Genomic DNA, 21,251 nt, shown 5'->3' with positions numbered 1-21,251 from the left:
TTTTTTGCCCATTTTTAATCAGGCTGTTTGTTTTCTTATTGTTGACTTTTAAGAGTTCTTTGCATATTTTGGATAAAGTCCTTTGTCAGGTGTGTCTTTTGCAAATATTTTCTCCCAGTCGTGGCTTGTCTTATTCTCTTGACGTCGTTTTCACAGAAGAGAAGTTTCTAATTTTGATGAAGTCCAGCTCATCAGTTATTTCCTTCATAAATCATGCCTTTGGTGTTGTATCTAAAAAGTCATTGCCATACCTAAGGCCATCTAGGTTTTCTCCTATGTTATCTTCTAGGAGTTTGATGGTTTTGTGTTTTGCTCTAAGGTCTATGATGTTTTGAGTTTTGCGTTTCACTTGTAGGTCTATTTTTGTGAAGGGTATAAGTTCTGTGTCTAAATTCATTTTTTTCACATGTAGGTTCATAGTTGTTCCACATAATGTCATCTATATATATATGTATTTAAATACACATTCAAAGTATGGTATATATATGTATGTATTTAAATAAATTTTGGAAGAAAAATATTGATAACATCCTAGAAACCTCTATGGCACAAAGATGGCTGCAGAGCAGTTTGGGAAATGTTGATCTTCTAAATAAAGACCCTCCATAGTCTTGTCCCTCTCACCTCTGCAGACTTGGCCCCTGGAACTTTCTCTACACATTCAGTCTTCCAGCCAGACTGGCTACAGGCTGCCCTTTTCCACCAAAATGGCCACGTCTCAAAACCCCTTCATCCCGGCAGTTACAGCTTTCACACTGAAACTTTCCTGGCTGAAGTTATGTCTGTCTCTCTGGGCTAACAGGATACTCTACCTATAACTCTGTTAATAGCACTTTTCAAGTTGTATAATGATAGGTTCTTGCCCTGTTTTTGCTCTACCTTCTAGAATCTGATTTTTTCCTTTATAACCCCCCTTTTCAAGTTCTGAGGGATATTTTCTCCTTTTTATCACCAGCTGGATAAGTGGGCCATAGAGAGGTTTTACTCGGGTACAGTCCTGCCTGGGAACCAGTCGATGTGAGCATGGTCACTTGGCTCTCTCCAGATCTGTGTATTTTGGGTACAACAAAAACATTTGTGGGACACAAGCAAAAGCCCACATGGAGTCCCCTGTACCTATGTCTAAATATTTAAAAGTTATGAATCGAGAATAAGCTGTTAAATAAAATGTTTTATTCTCCTACTTTGACAAGTGTACCTTCATAATGACCTGGAAGGGCAATGTCAAATGCAGAATTCTTGAACTCCTTGGAGTTCTGTGCTGGAATGGGGTGGCTCAGGAAATGACTCCCATTCCCCTCTGATCTGTCCCCACTTCCCTTACTGCCCTTGACTCTCTCTGAGGGGCCTCATGAGCGAGGCCATGGGTACTTCAGCCTGTGGTCCAACCTCTGTCCACACCCCCCTGCAAACAGCTGCCCCGAGGCCACCTTTCAGGGCCGCAGATCTCATACCAGAAGTGAGGTTGGCTCCGGAAGCGTGGTCTGGGAAAAGTGCACACAGGTCCTGGAGGCAGGAGCAGGAAAGGCCAGCTTTGCAGAGGATTCAGGCATCCCTGCTCCCTGGAGCATGGTCTAGAGGAGAAGGTGGGCTCAGGTGGCCACATCTCCTTGGCCCCGAGGACCCCTCCTCCAGTGAGCAGAGACACAGCTGAAGGAAGCACATTTCTCAGACTGCAATGTGCATGTGAATCCCCTGGGATCTTATTTAGCAGGTCTGTGGTAGGGGCTGAGATTCTGCAGTCCTAACAAGCTCCCAGATGATGCCAGTGCTGTGGTATAAGGACCATACTTTGAATAGTAAAGCTCTAAAGCATAGGCCCAAGGCAGAGGTCCCTCTTACCTGGGCAGACCAATACCTTAGACAAAAAAGGATATATTTGATATTAATTTAATCAATTCCATGGGTAAATTACCAATAGAACTTAGTACACATTTATTACGCAAAAATAATGTAGGTGTAATACAAATTTGAATGTAGCATTAACGCCCACTCGGGGAGTTCTTTAGTCTAGCAGGACCAAGTAAGTGTTCCAGTTTTTGGCCCTAACAGTTGTCGTTTTCTTCCCCTTCTTGCACACTCGACCCCTTCCTGCGTGTAGCCAGCCCCGTGTCCCTCACTGGCCAGTTACTAGCATTTCTATTAGAGCTTTGCTGTCCCTTCTGCAGGCTCTTATGAACATACTTCTTGTCCTTCCTCATCATTTAGTCCACTCTTTCCTTTCATGCGCTTGCCTACACTTTCAGCACATTTCTTCTGGCAGTTTCTCCAGCAGACCTGTTACTTTTCTAAGTCCTTTTGCCCTTTGCCCTCGGCCCCCCAAGCCCACTCTTCTCAGTCATGCTGCTTGTCCTGCAGCTGCTGCCTCCTGTCCCCAAGCTCCCTGAGGGGCTCACTTTCCTGATACTGGAAAGCACCATCCCGAGGCCTGTCTTCTGGAGTGGGGAGGCATCTTCAGCCAATTCTGTGTGGCAAGAGAAGCTATTTCTGCCTTTTGGAACCTCAACACTGGGGCAGGAAGTGACCAACTTCCTGGCAAAGAGTTCCCAAGAACATCTTCCCAAAGGGAAAAAAGAGAAAACGTATCTCTGACATACGTGGATGGTTTCCTCACTTTTAACTGGTCCTGCCCCAGCTGAGTCATATGGCTCAAGGCTGATAAACTTCTGCTGGTGACAGAAGCCCACCCTGTGTGACCCACTCAGACTCAGGGTATTGGATGTGGCCGGTGTTGTTAGCCTTGACTGAGTCAAGTTCAGCTTCCTGGGGCTGAAATCCTATTTCCTATTTACTCTCTGCTGCTGTCGCTCCTTTCATGGGGCACTGCCAAATATTGGTTAATGCATAAAGTTAATTTTTTGCTAAAACTGAGGATTCAGGTATGTCAGAATGCTGAGTCAAGCAGATTATACCATGGGGTATTGAGAGGGATGCAAACTTTCTTCTAGAAAGAGGAATGGTATAACGTGGAGCCAGAATGTATAACTTCCCCAGTTCAACCATCCCCCAATCCCCCAGAAAACAAAAAACAAAGCAGAAAAAAGTTCTGTGTTGACTGGAACACATGAGAACATTGTCTTAGGATTATGTAAGAGATGGCTTTAGGGGGCAATAAACAAGCTCTTTCCAAACAGTGACATGTTGATATAAATGGACGCAAAACCAGTACTCTCTCTTCGATTGTAAATACTGTGAGGGTTTGTTAGATTCTAGCAATGACTGCAGGTGAAATCACTGCTGAATTTGGTGTCATTTTTGAATTATTCTAATAATAATAATTTTTTTCAAATATTCCATCCCAAATTCTAGTAGTCAAAGATGTGCCTCCATATTAAGAACCACCATCCTACTACCATCTAAGACTCAACAGGACTAGGCCCAAGGGCAAATTGAAACAGGAGGGTTGGTCTTTAGGGTGTTATTCCCTCTTACTGATGCAAGCTTCTTGCCCACCATGGCTGGTTTTATCTTAATGCAGAAAACTTAACTGCTCTATAGTTCTTTCTCCCAGGGTTAGTAGTTCCAAGGTATAGTTCAGCTAATCTATTTAACCGGTTCATGCTAACATGCAAATGGAAGTGGTCCCTCCCCTCCAGTCAATGTACGTTTTCATGGTGGTCTCAGAAGACCTCACCTCTCTAGTGCCTGAGGGGACAGAAGACAGACACATGAAGAAACCTTGGTGGGAGAGAGACTTACACACAGGTGTGGTCTTGGGACCATCTTGTTCTACCCTGTCACATTGGTCTTCCCCTACACAAGTGGTGCTCATTGCTACGATGTGCCTCATGGGCTGGCTGATTGACAGGCTTTCCTAGATGACAGTGAAGGTCCAAGGGTGTTTTCCTTAGCGGTGCCCTTTAGGATAGTGCTCAGGAAGGTTGTCCTGGGAAAGTGCCTGGTGTAGTCATGATTCACACCATAACTCCCTTTCCACAAGAGAGCCAGAAGCTGAACCAGGTGGCTTTCCTCCCCCGAAATCAGGAGGTTGGGAAATGTATCATATACCTGTGTTGGCTGGAAAGTTTAAGCTGTATGTTTTCTATGTATCTCATTTGTTCTTCATTTCTTTTCTCCTCTGTCTTCTTTTGGATTTATTGAGCATTTTTTTATGCTTCTATTTTATTTCCACTATTAGCTGTATGTACCTCTTTTTTTAAAGGGAACTTTATTTTTATTTATTTATTTTTGGCTGCATTGGGTCTTTCTTGCTGCACTGGCTTTCTTTAGCTGCGGTGAGCGGGGGCTACTCTTTGTAGTGGTGCACAGGCTTCTCATTGCAGTGGCTTCTCTTGTTGCAGAGCACGGGCTCTAGGCACACGGGCTTCAGTAGTTGTGGCTCACGGGCTCGAGAGCGCAGGCTCAGTAGTTGTGGCACATGGGCTTAGTTGCTCTGTGGCATGTGGGATCTTCCTGGACCAGGGCTCTAACCCGTGTCCCCTGCATTGGCAGGTGGATTCTTAACCACTGTGCCACCAGGGAAGCCCTGTATGTATCTCTTAAACAATTCGTTTTGGTGGTTGCTCTCTATGGTTTACAATGTACATCTTCAACCTTATCACAGTCTACCTTCAAATAATTTTATAGTTTTATGTCACTTCACATATAGTGAAAGAAACTTACAGAAGTGCCTTACATTCCCTCCCTCCCGGGCTATTGTCAAACATTTTACTCTGACATATGCTATAAACTGAAGATACATTGCAATTATTTTTGCATTAATCAATGATCTTTTAAAGAGATTTAAAAGCAAGAATATCTTCTTTTCTATTTAGCCTACTATTTAGCATTTCTGGTGCTTTTTATTCCTTTGTGTAGATCCAAATTTCCATCACCTTCTGCCTTTAACATTTCTTCTAGTGCAGGTCTCCTGGCAACAAATTCTTTTGGCTTTTCTTTGTCTGAAAAAGCATTTATTTTGCTTTTGTTTCTGAAAGATATTTTCATAGGGTATAGAAATCAGGTTTTATTTTCAGTAAAGATGTTGCTCCACTCTCTCTAAATTGCAGAGTTTCTGACAGGAAGAATGCTGTCATTTGTATCTTTGCTCCTCTGAATATTATGACTTTTCCTCTGACCACTTTTAAGATTTTAATTTTTATCACTAGTTTCCAGCAGTTTGATTAGGATGTGCCCTGACGTGGTTTTCTTTAGGTTTATTCTGCTTGGAGTTTATTGAGCTTCTTATATCTGTGAGTTGATAGTTTTCATCAATTTGGGGAATATTTCAGCCATTAGTTTTTCAAAAATTTTTTCTACCTCCCCTCCTCTCCTGGGACTCAGATTTACTAGATATTGTCTCACAGGTAACTGAAGCTTTTTTTTGTTTCCCTAATCTTTTTTTTTTTTGACAGTTTCTATTGTCATGTTTTAAATTCCTTGATCTTTTCATCTGCGTTATCTGATTTGCTCTTAATCTCATGCAGTATATTTTTCATTTCAGATATTATATTTTTCACCTCTAGGAGTTTCAGTTGGACCTTTTTGGTCTCTTCCATTTCTCCCTTCATTGTCTTTACGTTTTCTTCTACCTTCCTCAGCATGTGGAGTATGTTTTCATTTTCTTGTCTGCTAAATTCCGTCGCCTCTGGCATTTCTAGGGCAGTTTCTACAGATTGATTTTTCTCCTGGTTACGGGTAATATTTTCTTATTTTGATGCATATTTGTCAAGCTTTGCTTGGTTGCAGGATATTGTGAATTTTACATTTTGGGGCACTGGGTCTTACTGTAATCCTTTAAATGGTGCTCTAGGTGGTTCTGACACACAGCTTGCTTACTTACAGTCAGTTTGATTCCTGCACAGTGTACTATAGTCCTGTTAGGTGGGTGCTAGACAGTGAGTCTAGGGCTGATCAGGTCCCACTATTCTGACAATGTCCTTCTGAGGACCCTACTTGATGCCCTGTGTATTATGAGGTCTTTCCACTCTGGTTAGTGGGAACAGAATTCCATGAGCTCCAGGAATTTGGGGGGCTCTTGATGCCCATTGCTGTGCGTGTTCCCCTCACATCCCTCCTCTCCCAGCTTCGGGTCATTTTCTTTCACATGTGTTTTCTCTCAGCCAAGGAGTTGATCTGCAGATCTTCAGAGCTCTCTCTCTGGGCAGGTCCCTCCTCTCTGATGCTGCCTCTTAAACTCTAGCTATCTTAGCTTCCCTGAACTCCAACCTCTCAATTCAGTGCGACCACCAGGCTTTGTTTGGGTTCCCCCGTCCTCAAACTGCAGCCTAGAAACTGCCTCCAGCTAGTAAGGTGAAGCAATCATAGGACTGGCCTTGTTTTTCTCCCCCTCCTCTCAGGGGAAACAGTCCTGTGCTGACTATTGTCCAAAGTCTGAAAACCACTATGTCATAGTTTGTCCAGAATTTTAGTTGTTTAAGGTAAGAGAGTAAACCTCTGGAGCCGCTATTACTCCATCACGGCCAGAAGCAGAACTTCTCTCAATGAATATTTAATGATATAACATATGACATTTTACATCATGGTGTTTTTGCTGAACAGTAGATATTGGTCATTTAAAACTTTTTGTTGCATAATTGTGGTAAACATTTTTTTAAAATTTATTTATTTTATTTATTTTGGGCTGCGTTGGGTCTTCGTTGCTGTGTGTGGGCTTTCTCTAGTTGCGGCGAGTGGAGGCTACCCTTCGTTGCTGTGCGCGGGCTTCTCTTGTTGTGGAGCACAGGTTCTAGGCCCACAGCCTTCAGTAGTTGCAGCACGTGGGATCAGTAGCTGTGGCGCACAGACTTAGTTGCTCTGCGGCATGTGGGATCTTCCCGCACCAGGGCTTGAACCCGTGTCCCCTCAATTGGCAGGTGGATTCTTAACCACTGCGCCACCAGGGAAGCCCTGGTAAACACCATTTTAAACTGTGTATACATTCATTCACTTACCAAACAGCCACTGATTGAGTGACTCCTACACTCCAGCTCTGGATAAAGCAGATAAGATTGCCACTCTCCCAAAGCTTTTACGCTAGAGGAAGGAAGACAGGTAAAAGATAATAAACCATAGCGTGATAAGAGCTAGAAAACAGGGTGATATGTTAGAGAGTGACAAGGGAAGCTCCTGAAGCTGGGTGTTTAGGGAAGTCCTCTTGGGAGGTATGATGCGGGATCCAAGTCCTGAGTGATTTTAGGGGCAGCCGTGTGCAGTGTTACAGACAGAGAGAAGGGAAGTGCACGAGCCCCAGGAAAGTAGCAAGCCTGTTGCATTGGAGGAACAGAGAGGAGACCAATTTGATTACAGCATAGTGAGCAGGGTGGGGAGAGTGGTACCAGATGAACTCAGGGAGGTAGATGGAGGGGGGCAGACTTTATGGGGCAAAGAATGCCGTGCAAATGCATAATTTATTTACCTAATTATATCATTACATGCTTATTGACTTCCTTGTTCCTGTCCTGTGAAACTTCAGATTTTTGCATTTTACAGCATTTTATCATAAATCACACTGCAGTTAAAACCTTTTTCTTTTTTCTTTTTTTTTCTGTACTTAGAATTACTTCAATATGGCAGAATTTCAAGATGGATGAAAGAGTCAGGGGGTAGGTAGCAGAGGCGGATGGTGTGCTTGGGGTCCCTTTAACAGTCAGGGATCTCTGTTCTCAGCTGTTGCAGGTGCTGCTGACACCTCACACTTTGGACAACAGGACCCACCTCCCACGTGCCTGGGAATGACACCCCTCCAAGCCTACAGCCAGTGGCTGACTGGTGTGTGGATACAAAAGCACCCACCTCCTTGCCTCAATGCAGGACAACTCTGTGGTGCCATTTATACTCCAGAGCTCCTGGAAGGACCAGGTGGAGGCCATGATTCTCCTGAAGTCACATTCCTGCTTAGCTTTCCCCTTCCTTGCTCTGCTCCCCTCCTTCCCTCAGATTTCTTCTGAAGCACTCCCCCGAAGAGTCACCTGTACAGGAATCCTCACATCAGGCTCTCGCTCTAGGGAACCCAACCTAAGATAGGATATGAGCCTTTTGAAGATTCCTGATTTAGTAACTCCTTGGTAAGAATCCAGTTTTAGAAACACTATGTCCGCTGAAGACAATTTGAAATGTACCCCATTCCCACGAAGGGTAGGAAGCACTAGAAGGTAGCAGATAGGTAGTTGAAGGATAAATAAAAGTCCTGAGGTGAAGAACTAATGGTACTGACAGCTCCATGTGGAATGAGGATTAAGATTCCACTGGATTTGGATGAGTTAGGAACACAAGTCTGGGAAGACTTAGGAATAGCTAGACTCAACCTTCAACACCAGTAGGCCATTTGAGAACATCAGGTGAGCCTGTTCCTCCTCTCAGCGACACTGAGAGCCTGCAGGTTACCTCACTGGTCCCAAAGCACATCTCCTATTTTCCTCCAAGAGTCTGTCATTTGATCCCGGAGGCCCTGTGGCTTTAAGATAAGAGGACAAGAGAACAGAAACACTACAGCCAGGAGTGGAAGCAGTGGTCAAAAGAAAGAAGGGGACAAACTGAGAGATGAGAAAGAGGGTTCAAAACAGAAGAGGAAAACTTAGGGTATCCTGACACTTTAATCATGATTCTTTTTTTCCTCTCTTCTACAGGAGAAGAAGGTAGTCACATGGGAAAGCTGAAGATCAGCAGTGACTATCACACACACACACACACACACACATACACACTCACCCTGTTACTCTTCCCCAGGTCCCTATCTCCCCATCCTTTGAAGAGAGGATCTTAGATAAGGGATCCCTGGCAGAGGGTTTGGAAGTACCCTCTTTTTTTTTTTTTAACATCTTTATTGGGGTATAATTGCTTTACAATGGTGTGTTAGTTTCTGCTTTATAACAAAGTGAATCAGCTATACATATACATATGTTCCCATATCTCTTCCCTCTTGTATCTCCTTCCCTCCCACCCTCCCTATCCCGCCCCTCTAGGTGGTCACAAAGCACTGAGCTGATCTCCCTGTGCTACGCGGCTGCTTCCCACTAGCTATCTATCTTACATTTGGTAGTGTGTATATGTCCATGCCACTCTCTCACTTTGTCACAGCTTACCCTTCCCCGTCCCCATATCTTCAAGTCTATTCTCTAGTAGGTCTGTGTCTGGAAGTACCCTCTTATTGAGAGTCTGGGCAGATTCCAACCTGGCTTCCAAAGGAGATGGTAATTCTACTGCCAATTGTTTCTGAAGAGGCTGATATCTGAAGAGTCTGAGATCTAGAATCATTAACAAATCTGACCAAATGTCAGGAAAATGAGAAAAGTCTACGTGCCGGAAGGCGGTTGGTCTTACTCTGGATTCTTGTCCTACCTCTACCCACATCAGAATGAGAATAGCAATGACTAAGTACACATCTGAATATACCCCTTACATGCTGAACACACAGAGTCCTTCAGACTCTAAGGTGGCATGTCCCTGGGGCTGTAGTTCCAAGACTGTGGATGGTCGAGCCAGCCAGGATGATGGTAAAAACTAAGACTTGCACAGGAATTTACAGCTTCCAAAATACTTTCATAAATATTATATTTAGCTGCCACTCATCTGTAAGATAGCTACTCTTATTAGTGTTGTTGTTTTAACTTTTTCATGATGAGTACCTTGAGATGAGTACATTGAGAGTCAGAGCAATATAAATAATTTGCCCATGATCCCACAGCCAACAAGAAGCAATCCTTTTCTATAATACTGAGTCTAAATCCTGTACAGTTCTTACTCTATTTGCCTGCCTTGTCCCCTTCTCTGCTCCCTGGAGTCTTCTTACATCTTGCTGTTCAGGGCTAAGAGTTCTAAGATCCTAGAAAGGGCAATAAGGAGTTGGCTATCCACGGGATCCTGAAAGCCTACTCTGTCTCTCAAGAGGACCTTCCCACGCTTGCTGGAAGAAGGGCATGATAGCGCATTCTTTTTTATTTTAAGGTACAGCTCCCAACTTCCTAAACTTAAGAAGAACTTCTTTTTCTGCCTGATTTGCACCTCTGTTGCTCCCAAGATGGCAGGCCTCTTCACATCAATGGGAAGATGGCAAGATGTATGAACCTATCCCTGCAAGTGTGATCACTGCCTCCCCTGGGCATGCAGGAAGTGAGTATGGGTATCTCCAGCCGCTGTAAATGTTGAGCGCATTGTTTTGTAACCTGCGCCACTGGCTCCCCTTTACTCCCCCACCTGCAGAGCTGCCTATCTAATCTGGGCTGATGGAATGCCATTTCTTTCTCTCCTTACCCTAAATGAAGTATCATTAGGAAGGTAAAGGCTCTGCCTAAAACAAATCACCTAACATATCCCAGAGACAAATTAAAATTATTTAAATTATTTTTTTAGATAATGTGTCCCGTCATATTATCCAAACCATTGCTGCTTTCCCTAGCAAGAATAATTGAGAATTGACACAAAGAGAAACTCACCTGAAGCCAGGACTTCAGCTGATTTGCAGAACAGGTGTAAAGCCTGCCATGGAAGGAAGTCTACAGTGATAGCATTTGGGAGAATTTATCATCCCGAGGCATATGGTGGTAGTAATTTCAGCATTTGCAAGCTGTGACTCACAGCAGAGCCTGCTACGTGGTGGGGATAGACCTAGCTCTGGATTGGATGACTTTCCCAGGTGAACTCACCCAGCAGGCCTGGGAAGCTCCATAAACTCATCAGGGCGTGATTACCATTGCCAGTGAGCAAAAACGCCCTGCTGAGGTTCGCAGGCTGGGACTTGCGGGCACAAGACACCTCGAGAAAAGGATATAGAAGAGCCTCTAGACCAGAGGCCCCTCCCCCAGCTCACAGGAACTGAGGTGGCTTAGTCAGGGAGGGAGGGGCAGGGATGGAGAAGGACTGCTGGTGGGCCCACCCCTTAGAGCAGTGTGCCTGCCATTCCTTGGCACCGGAAGCCGGCTAAACAGCCATGCCCGTGCCTGCAGGTCTGTTGGCTAACCTAAGAGGTCCCTTGAGGGTGATTAGAGCTAGAAGATTCTGCTTCTCTGTCAGCAACACTGAGCACAGATTCTGGAGGCAACCAGGCAGAGATACAAGGAAAAGAAGTGGTGGTTCCTCTAGGAACTGCTGTGGTAATGCGGGGAGAGTTCTGGGTCAAAGACCAGGAGATTTAGGAACAGGCTGTGGAGGTGATCAGTGAACTAGAGTTCCTCCCATTCCTACCTAACGTTCTGTGATTCCAGTTTATGGGAGGAGACTGGATAAACATACCTCAAAAATATACAAATGCTAAGCTCCAGGAAGTGTAGCGGTGGAGTCAAGACTTTCTGTCTTGAGCATGATCTTTATAGACCAGTGACAGCGGGGCTGAAGTCTGGACACCGCGGACAGACGGTGTGAGAAAAGATAGGTGATTCTAGCTGAAATATCAGAGAGAGTTGGTGATAGAACAGATTGGAAGGGGAAAACTCTATAAAAAGAACTCTTTTTTTTTTTTTTTTTTTTAACTCGAGGCTGAAAATCTCTTTCCTCCTGGGGAGAGAGATTCTGCTATTGCTTCAGCCAAGATGTGAATTTCCTGAAGGAGGAGATGACTCAGGTGTTCCTCATGGAAAGGTGGCTGCTGGTGAGAGAGGGGTGGGTGCAGGGGATTCAGGGATGATTTAGGCCTTGCCCGCAGTGATTCAGGCAGCCCAGGGCCCTGCCTTCTGTGGGTGAAAATCCTGAGATAGGTCCTCCCATGCAGACATGCAGGCGGTTGCCATGTGGATGGTCTGAGATACTTCTGTGGCTGCTTAGTAAATGTCCCAAGGGAAAATCATTTGGAGGTTAACCTAGGGAAGGGGACAGGTATGATGTTCTAAAGCTAAGCAGATTCATGCAGGGCCAGGAGGGTGTTCTAGAAAAGGGAATTTCTAATCGGCTTCACCGAGGAAGGGGAGCTGTCTTCTGTCTCATGCATGATCTGCAAATGTATCTCTGTGTATACTTACCTCACCTGCAGCGGTGGTACTGTTAGCAGCTCCAGTCCTTGGACTCTTTAATCAGTGTTAACGGATAAGAGGCCAGATGAGAAATTCAGGCAAGGCTTTACTGGGACTCATGCTGCAGCAGGAGGGAGAGAAAACAAATAACAGGTTCCCTTACTCGCTCCCTGAGGAGGGGCCAGCTGGTCCCTTAAATGGGGTGAGAGTGGGGGCAGATTGGTGGGTTGGGCCGGAGGGATGGCTTTTGTGGTCTGCCACCCGCTTGGTGGTGCTGTGCGCACGGATCGTGCGCAGTACCCTGCTTTTGCTCCCGGCACCTCAGAAGTGGCAGTTGGTTTATGGCCTTTTTGTATCTTGTTCATAATTGCCCCGACTGCTCGTGCACGCAGTTGTTTTTAGTCTCTTATCGTTTCTTTGTATTCTGTTGCTTGAGGAGACATTTGTCCAGGTGCAAGCACTGCAGCAAAGGGTCCCAGGTCACAGCCTGTCTCAGTACAGCTTTTAAGCATTCAGGTTGATTGAATCTCCTTTGATGGGTCAGAGTGAGCGGAGGGGGTTTACTGAGCTCCTACTGCCCAAGGAGGCTGGGTAGTATGTAGGAAAGCCCCCGGGGTTGCCAGAAAGATCTGGGTTCACGTCCTGCCTGGGCCACTTATTAGTCGTGTCTTCTTGAATATGTTGCTTGACCTCTCTGATTCCACAGAGTCCTTAATTATAAAACGAGGACAATCATTCCACAGAGGTGGCCTGAGAATTAAATGTGATAATATACAACACTGGGACAAAAGTAGCTCCAGTTATTTTACTTCTGTGAGTGTCAGAAACACAGTGGGAGGGCAGGACCTGAGATGAAGGTAGGTTAAGGGGATGGATGAACAGGTGTGCCCAACTTGGGGCCTTAACTGTGCTTTCCTCTAATGCAGTGCCATGTGGAGGGGAACCAAACCAACCTGAACCCAGGGTGCCTTACCAAGATGGCGGGCCCTCACTCCAGAGACTTCTCCACGTATAACCTGTGACAGGCCCAGGACACATGAGCCATGCAACCTATGCCTCAGCCCTGCTTTTGGCAAACAGGATCACCCTGGGAACTCCCACTAAGCCCAGGCTCTCTGGCTCTGCCTCGACAACACAACATAAACACAGCATTAAGGTCCAGAGGCAGTGCCTTGGCCCTGTCTGTGGTATGTCTCCTTGGCTTTAACGATATGGGCTGTGAAATGAAAAATAATTTCAAAAGGGAAAATATTAGGTAAGGTCATGTGAACAAACTTCCAGTAGACAGACTTTCATTTTTCTTCTTACTTTTCAGTCCTATTTGTGTGTTCTTGTATGAGACTATGTCTGCCAGGGCTTAAATATGTCAAGCAAGAAAGAGGAATAATAAGTTCTGGGTTCCAGCTCCAGCTCTTATTAACTGACAGGGAGAGACCTTGGGCTAATCCTTTAATCTTTTTGAGCCTCAATGATCTCATCTGTAAAACGGGGAGACTAGTGCCTCTCTTAAGCTGTTGTGGCTAGGATCAAATAAAACAATGAGTGTAAAAGCCCTTAATGAACTGAGGGCAAAAGTGATACAAATGGAAGCTTGTTTTTGCATGTCGAATGTTCATTGATCGTCTGCTTGAAGCGTCTGTAATTACTGGGTTGACTTCCTAGGCTAATGATATTTTGGCAGACATCTGAGCCTGCCCTTTCGCCTCTGCTTGTTCAATCCCTACCTCAGTCTCACCCCTCCATCAGGTCAAAAGAACTGAGACACTGTTGACCCATCGTGCCTGGGGCAGGTTGGATGTTCCTGAATGGTCATTAAGGACTCTTAGGGACAGAGGTGATGTGACAACTTGCTGGTGTGAGTGTGGGGAGCCTTTCTGTGTTTGCCTTGCAAACCCTCTCAAGGCTCATGTTGCCCCAGCCTTTCTCTCAACAAGGGCAACAAAAGAAAAGAGGAAAGGTTCACGGGACACAGAGAATGGGATGCTGACTGCCATGGCCTCCAAGTTTCCCCACCCACAAACTCTCCATCAAATACTTGAATACGCAAGAAAGGAATGATAGCCTCTCAGGTTCTCTCTCTTTACTTTTCTCCTCATGCACTCCCCTCTCAAACACTGCAAAGATTATAGAGAACAGGGCTATAGCTACACAGTCTGAAAGCCAAAGAGAGGGTGCAACTCGCAACCATTCTGCGTGAATGGGAGTTTACTCTCTCTTGTTCATCTTGCTTTGAACATAAACTATCTTGTCCTATCGATTTTTTCATTAAAAAATTAAAACCATTTTCGAACTATAAAACAATACATACTCGTTGTAGAAAATGTAGAAAATAAAGGAAGCAATAAAGAAGAAAAAAGAATTACCCATAATTCCACCATTACTAACATCTTGAGTATCTTTCCTTTCAGCGTTTTCTCAGCCACAGAATGTGGGTGGTGTGTGTACAGTTTTGTGTACTTTTTCACTTAATGTTACGACATGAAAAATTTCCCATGATGCTAATTCTCAGAAAACAGGATTTCAATGGCTGAGTAAGGTCTATCATACGGATGAATCACAAATTATTTAGCCGTTTCCCTATTGTTCAACACTGAGGCTGTTTTAATTTTTTCCATTAAAAATAACACTGCTATTAATATCCCTGTACATGTGTCCATGTCTCTGATTATTTCCTTAATATAAATTGCTAGAAATAGAACCACTGTGTCAAAAGAGTAGGAATGTTTCTGAAAGTTTTGATCTATGCTGCCAAACTGCCCTCAAGAAAATACGTACCAATTTACCCTACCAGTAAGAGTGCATAATAGCACGCATTTCCCCACACCCCCAACAAAGCTGCATGTTATCTCCATTTTAATCCTTGCTGTTTTAATAAGTGAACACTGATTTGCTTTATTTTTATGTAGCGATCCTACCTTATCATTCCAGCCATGACACTCATTTGTATGTTTGCTACCTGTTTATTTTGTATGCCCTGCCTACCTCCAAACAGAATCTGAAGTCGTGCCAACTAGGTAATAAGCCCTTAAAATTTTCCCAGTAATTTTCCCTCTTTGTAGCTTCTATGACTGGCACAGTGGTCTTCACATATTCAATAGCTGATACATGTTTACAGGTGAACCATATAGAGATGTTCACTAACAGAATCTTCTCTCTTTTTGCTATGTGTATGGCCCCATTATGGCCTTTTCTCTCAATTTTCATTGCTCTTACATTTAATCTTTTTTTTTTTTACACAATCTTAAATGCATATAATTATTTAGTGGCTTTTAGGAGAAAAAAACAAAATATAAATAAACGAAAAAACCCCTCTGTCTCCTCAACTGGATTGTCAGTCACTTGAGGGCAGGGGATACATGCCTTTTATTTATCTTAGAAGAAATGAGTATAGCATCAAGCACACGAGGACATTTAATGTTTCATACATTAATTCACTTATCTAACAAGCATTATTGAGCATCTGTTAATACGTCAGGCACTGCACTCAGTGTTGAAGAAACTAGCTCCCAGTCTGATAGAAGGAGTGGGGTATGGTGGCGTGCAGGATGTTATGAGAGCCTTAAGGAGGGACCTCAAACCCAGATTGGAGGAATCAAGGAGGGCTTCCTGAAGGAGATGGTGGCTGACAGGAGCTAGCTGATAAACAATATGGCTGAGGGGATGGGTGTTTCAGGAAGAGAAAGCAGCACATGTGAAGTTACAGTCTACAAAGTAAGTATGATGCTTCGAGGAATTTACTACTGACTTAACATATACAGAACTTAGAGAGGGACAGAGAAAATGCAGGAAATGAGGCTGGAGAGTTGGGCAAATGTACAATGAGGATGAAATTGACCAGTTTGCGGCTTCACCAGTCAATGTATATAGTGGCAATCCCACTGGCATCAATACCCAGTTCTCACATGCTCTGTATCCTGCCAGCTTGACTTAAAGGAAGCCAAGATCCTTGGAAGAAATCAAAGTTATTTTCAACGTCTTTCCCATCAAGTATTTAGGGGACCCTTTGGGGAGTACTTCCACGTTTCAGTGAAACAATCTAGGTTATCATTTACTACGCAGTCTAGCCAGGCTGGAATTCTGCAGTCCAAGCCTTAGTGCTTCAACAAGGATGCCAACGTCAGGCTGGAACAAATACCTAGCAGTTTATGGAGCTCCATAATGTGGAAATCAGAGCATCACTGCTGCATCTGAAGACCAGAGATTATTGCCACTGGTCTAGCAAAGTGTGAAGGAAAATGCTCTTATCAGTACAGTTCAAATAAGGGTTCTGTGAAGCCTGCTCAACTTCATAGAAATAGCTCTTTAAATGTCCACACAAGGCCCTTCCTTCCAGGAGCCACACGTGCTGCCAAAGCAGCTAGGGGAAGCAAGTTCCAGTGTTAGCCTCCACAGTGAACCCAGAACACCGTTCCCCTTGGGCACTCTGGCCCAAATGTTAGATTGATTCTAGAGGCCAGATGCCTTTTTCTCTATTATGACTGAGTTCTCAGGGCCCCCACGACCTATAATCATGCCTCCCTCAGGGCCATCCCAGTCCATCAGGTGCCTGAATCCAACCAGGAATAAGGTTCAGACTCTCTCTCATAGGTTGTACGGTTCAACTTCTGTGTAAATCAGTGGGTGTAAATGGATACACAGAGGGAAGGCAGTTGCCCAGCCGTTCTTATCAAAGGCATCTGAACACCATCTCCTGCCCAGACAACACACCTGGCTTTGTTAAAGTACATAGACTTTATTCTGCAGGCAAAGAGGATCCAATAAAGTTATCATATATTAGTATACCAATTGCGCTATACTAATTAATGATTAATATCCACAATATGCACAGAGCTCTCAGAAACTGGTTAGGAAAGACAAACCTGGTAGAAATGGGTAAATGACATGAATATGCGATTCATAGAAGAGAAAATCTAAATGTCCAGTAATGTACTTAAAACATGCTAATGAAAATTAAAGCAATAATGTAATTTTACTTTATACCCTTCAGATTGCTAAACATTAAGAATGATAACACCTAGTGCTGGTGAAAATGAAGAAGAAATACTTGACATTGCTCGATGAAATGTGAATTGCTACAAACTTTTTGGCAATCAGGCAAAGACTATAGAAATTTAACGCACGTGCCCTTCATCCCAGCAATGCCATTGCTGGTAATCTACTCTATAGAAGCACAGTTAACCCTTGAACAATATGGGTTTGAAGTTTGTGGACCCACTTATATGTGGGGTTTTTTTCCACAGTAAATACTGTAGTAGTAAACGATCTGCGGTTGGTTGAATCCGCGGATACAGAAGAACCGCGTATATAGAGGAACTATGTATATATGGAAAAAAACCATAAGTTATATGCAGATTTTGGACTGTATGGAGAACTGCTGTCCCTAATCCCCGTGTTGTTCAAGGGTCAGCTGTAAAAGCAGGGCACAAAGGATACATATACAAAGGTGTTTACTGCTGCATTGTTTGTCGTTGGCAAAACACTGAAAACAAAGTGAATGCCCACCATTAGGGCATTGAATCCCACCATTAGGGGATTGAATAAATTATGATGTACACATGCCATGGGGAATTGTTTTTTAGCCATTTAAAAATATAAGTTAGTTCTATACTAACTGACTTGGAGGGATTTCCATGAAGTGTGATTAAGTGGGAAAAGCTATATGCAAAGGTGTATATGTACTCAGATCCAATTTTTAGAAAACGAAGACATCTACTGCTAGCAAAACAACAACACTAAAATCTTGTGGGCGGGTGTGTATATTTCCTGTCCTGTCTTGCAGATAGGAGTGACCAATGAGATATAAGCGGAAGTTTTGGATGGAGAGTTTGCTGAAGTTCTTTTTTACTCCTGGTCTTCCCCTTTTCTTATCTGAAATAAGGATATGTGATAGCTGGCACTTTTACAGTCATTTTATGGCTTTGAAGATATGACGGTGTGAAAGATTACAAGGCAGACAGTTGGAAGGAACGGCTCCCTGATCACTTTGTGTAGCCCCGGACTTCGTACATACGAGAATAAAACCTGAAGTGATTAAATATCTGTAGTTTGGTCACTATGATGAGGAGCCCAACACCATTATGATTATATGAGCATGAAGAAAAGGTATGAAAGTATACATACCAAGTTCTTAGCATTGATTACTTGGGGTGTGGGTGCAGAGAGTACAGAAAGAGAGAGGAAGGTACAAAGAAGGTATTTAAATAAAAGGTGACCTTTATTCAAAGCAAAACAGCATTATGATATAATTCCATTTGTTTCCAATCATATATTCACTCTTTCCAGGCCCTCTTTGTTCCTACTTAAAATTATTCCTCTCTCAGGGCCATCCTGTGAGGGGCAAGGTTTACACCCTTTTATCATATGATTGATCAACATAAAAAGGTGCCTGAAAGGATGATCATCAAAACATTAATGGAGGAATGGGGATAATCTCAGGGTAGTGTGATTTCAGGTGATCGTTTCTTTCTTCCTTATATTTGTATGATTGTTTTAATTTTTATATAAATATATATAAAATATATATTTTTATATTATAAAATTATAAAAATTATAATTATATAATTTTATAAAAATTTAAATTTTATATTTTATATTTATATAATCAGGAAAAAACCCAACAATGCTATGTTCACTGTGGGACAACAAAAATAAAGCAAAGGTTGAAGTGAGGCAAGATCAACTATGAGGGCATTTTAATAATCCGGTTAAGAAATGATGATGGGTTGAAGACAATTGGAGATGGAGAGATATAGAAAGATTTAAAAAATAGTAAGGAGGTAGAATCAATAGGATATAGTGATTGATTGGAAGAAGAGGAGAAGGCAAGATTTCTAGGTTATATGAGTGGATGGAGAGGTGTGCCATTCCCTGAAATGAGGAACAAAGGAGGAAAAGCGACTGAGTGGAGGACATGTAATATCTTCAAAATACTGATGCCGAAACTCATTATCTGAATCACAATCTCTAGGCACGTATTGCCGGGTGATTCCAAGGCACAGCCAGGGCTGAGAAACACTGGTAAAGACCCCAACACAGGGCTGAGGACCAGAGGACCAGGAAGTTTGAGACTAAGAAAACATGGTCAGAGAAGGAGGAAAGCAAAGGAGAATATGTCCTGGAAATCAACTAGAGGAGGACGTTTCTGGTACTTAGCACTGTGCTCGTTGCATCACTGGTGCTTAATAAATATTACTGACTAAATGACAGAAGGAAGGGACAATGGTGTCAAATATTGCTAAGGACTCCAGAAAGAGAAGAGTTGTAAAGTGTCTGTTGGAGTTAGCATCAAAGAGGTTACCTTTCACTCTTGTGGGGTTGGTTTGTGTTGTTGAGGAGTGAGGAGTGAGAGCAAAAGGGCCATGGGTTGACAACTGAATGGATGGTGACACACCATTATATCAAAAATCTTGATTATGTCTCAGAAATCACATTTCTAAAACATATTTTGTGATATTGAAAAATGCTCAGTCTACCTATAATGTATGATTTTGATTAGAAGCATGAAGAGCTGATTTAAGAGCTTATGTTCTGGAGCTAGACTTCCTGGGACTGAATATAGTCTAAGCCAGTGATTCGATTGATGTGCAACTGTGGATAAGTCCTTCACTGGATCATGGTAAGCCTTGGACACAGCAAACACCCAGGAAAATGTCAGCTATTAAATGTTAGACATAGATATATACACATGGAAATCTGAAAATGAGTGGCAAGATTATAAAATTCTTTCCTATATAGTTTTGTACAAATATTCTGTAATAAACACATACTAGTTTTATAATTAGAGAAACATGTAAAATAATATTTAAAAACAACAAAAAAACTTTGCTGTTAAAGGAAAGATAAAGAAAAGGCAATAGCTAAAGGATGTAGGATTGATGTTTCACGTGCTCATGACATTTGCCTGTCCATGGCTTTTGGGAAAGAGCCTGAAAGGGGTTGAGAGTGGTATCTGCGGCAACAATGTTTCTGAGAGGGAGAGGGAAGTGAGTATGAGAGCAGTTGGAGGACTTAGCCTTAGACAGGACATGTCCTTCTGTGATCGGGGAGGAAAGAAGTGGTGAGTGGGTATAAATGCAATAATTTGTAGGTGCAGAGAGACACAGGAGGTGGAAGAAGTTCTTGACTGATAGTCTTCGTGTCTATTACTGAAGCCAGCAAGGCTGTCTTCCGAGAGGGGAGATTTTTTTTTTTGCGGTACGCGGGCCTCTCACTGTTGTGGCCTCTCCCGTTGTGGAGCACAGGCTCCGGACGTGCAGGCTTAGCGGCCATGGCTCACGGGCCCAGCCGCTCCACAGCATGTGGGATCTTCCCAGACCGGGGCACAAACCCGTATCCCCTGCATCGGCAGGCGGACTCTCAACCACTGTGCCACCAGGGAAGCCCCCGAGAGGGTAGATTTTGAATAGCCACCATAGGGAATGAAGGAGGAAACTGGCACACGGAGATATCCAAGCGCCTGGCTTTGGATGGAGATGTAACCCTGCCATGGCCCTGACCTGTGTCACCTCCACTGTAGCAGATGTACCCACTGTTCTGTCACACAGTTTTGGTGTACTTACGGCTTGCTCTGGATTTGTCTCTCAGAACCCCATGGCTTCTAGGTTCAGGAACTTGCAAAAGCTCCATCTGTGCCTTTTCTCTTTGATACCTGTGCTATCTGATCATGAAAGAGTCATTTTAGGACAGGGGTTTGCCTTGGAATCTGACTTCCTGATGATTTTTGATTGGAGGCCAGTATTATATTCAGTCTGTGTATGAGCATGCATGTGTTTCCTTCCCTTCTACTATTAAGGATTTAATTTACTGGAGGGGAAGCACCTGTAATCGCTGTTTGGAAAAATGTCTGCTGAATGGCAATCCTCCCAGATGGGACCCACTTGATAATAAAAGTTCTAATGGAGTCAGGTCTCACTGTAGCCCAGTTTACGTATAGATACAATTAGACATTTGGCTAACTAGCCACAAATGACTGGGTCCGCCAGAATGCTTAATCCCCCCATACATATCCTCTAATTTTATCAGAATCTCCGATGTTTCCACCCCTCCATTTTCTACCAGTTCAGCATACCTCCTGGCATATTTTCCTTCTACATCCTGCCTGAAATTCATGGCATATCCTCTGCCATTCTTAGCATCCAAGCTCCCTGATTTTCCTGTCCCATCTTTTTTATAGTTCATCACCCTTGGATTAATCTAGCCATTTCCTCTTCTTCTATGTCAGGCCTACTGAGCCCTTCATCAGGGCCTAGGTTTTTGCTCCAGTATGATGAGCAGGGATTAGAGGGGAAGGATTCACCCTTGATGTCACTGGTGGGAATCAGTGACTGCAGAACCGAGGACTGGCCCCAGAGTAGCCAGGGCATTGATTAC

The 21,251-nt window shown here is 43.5% G+C and overlaps 1 protein-coding gene across 1 annotated transcript in view; it reads right to left on the bottom strand.

Moving 5' to 3' along the window:
* Positions 1-10,464, bottom strand: part of PPP2R5A (protein phosphatase 2 regulatory subunit B'alpha) — a 183,345-nt gene extending 172,881 nt beyond the window's left edge. The window contains exon 1 of the mRNA XM_089909469.1: positions 10,374-10,464. The gene's annotated coding sequence lies outside the window, so the exon portion shown is untranslated. The remainder of the gene's footprint in view (positions 1-10,373) is intronic.
* Positions 10,465-21,251: the final 10,787 nt, after the last annotated feature.

This window comes from Delphinapterus leucas, chromosome 1, assembly GCF_059928025.1.
Source record: "Delphinapterus leucas isolate spDelLeu-1000000601 "Yukka" chromosome 1, BTC_Dleu_Yukka2, whole genome shotgun sequence".
Taxonomy (NCBI): domain Eukaryota; kingdom Metazoa; phylum Chordata; class Mammalia; order Artiodactyla; family Monodontidae; genus Delphinapterus; species Delphinapterus leucas.
The sequence above is the reverse complement of the archived record's forward strand: the minus strand, read 5'-3'. Positions and strand labels throughout refer to the sequence as shown.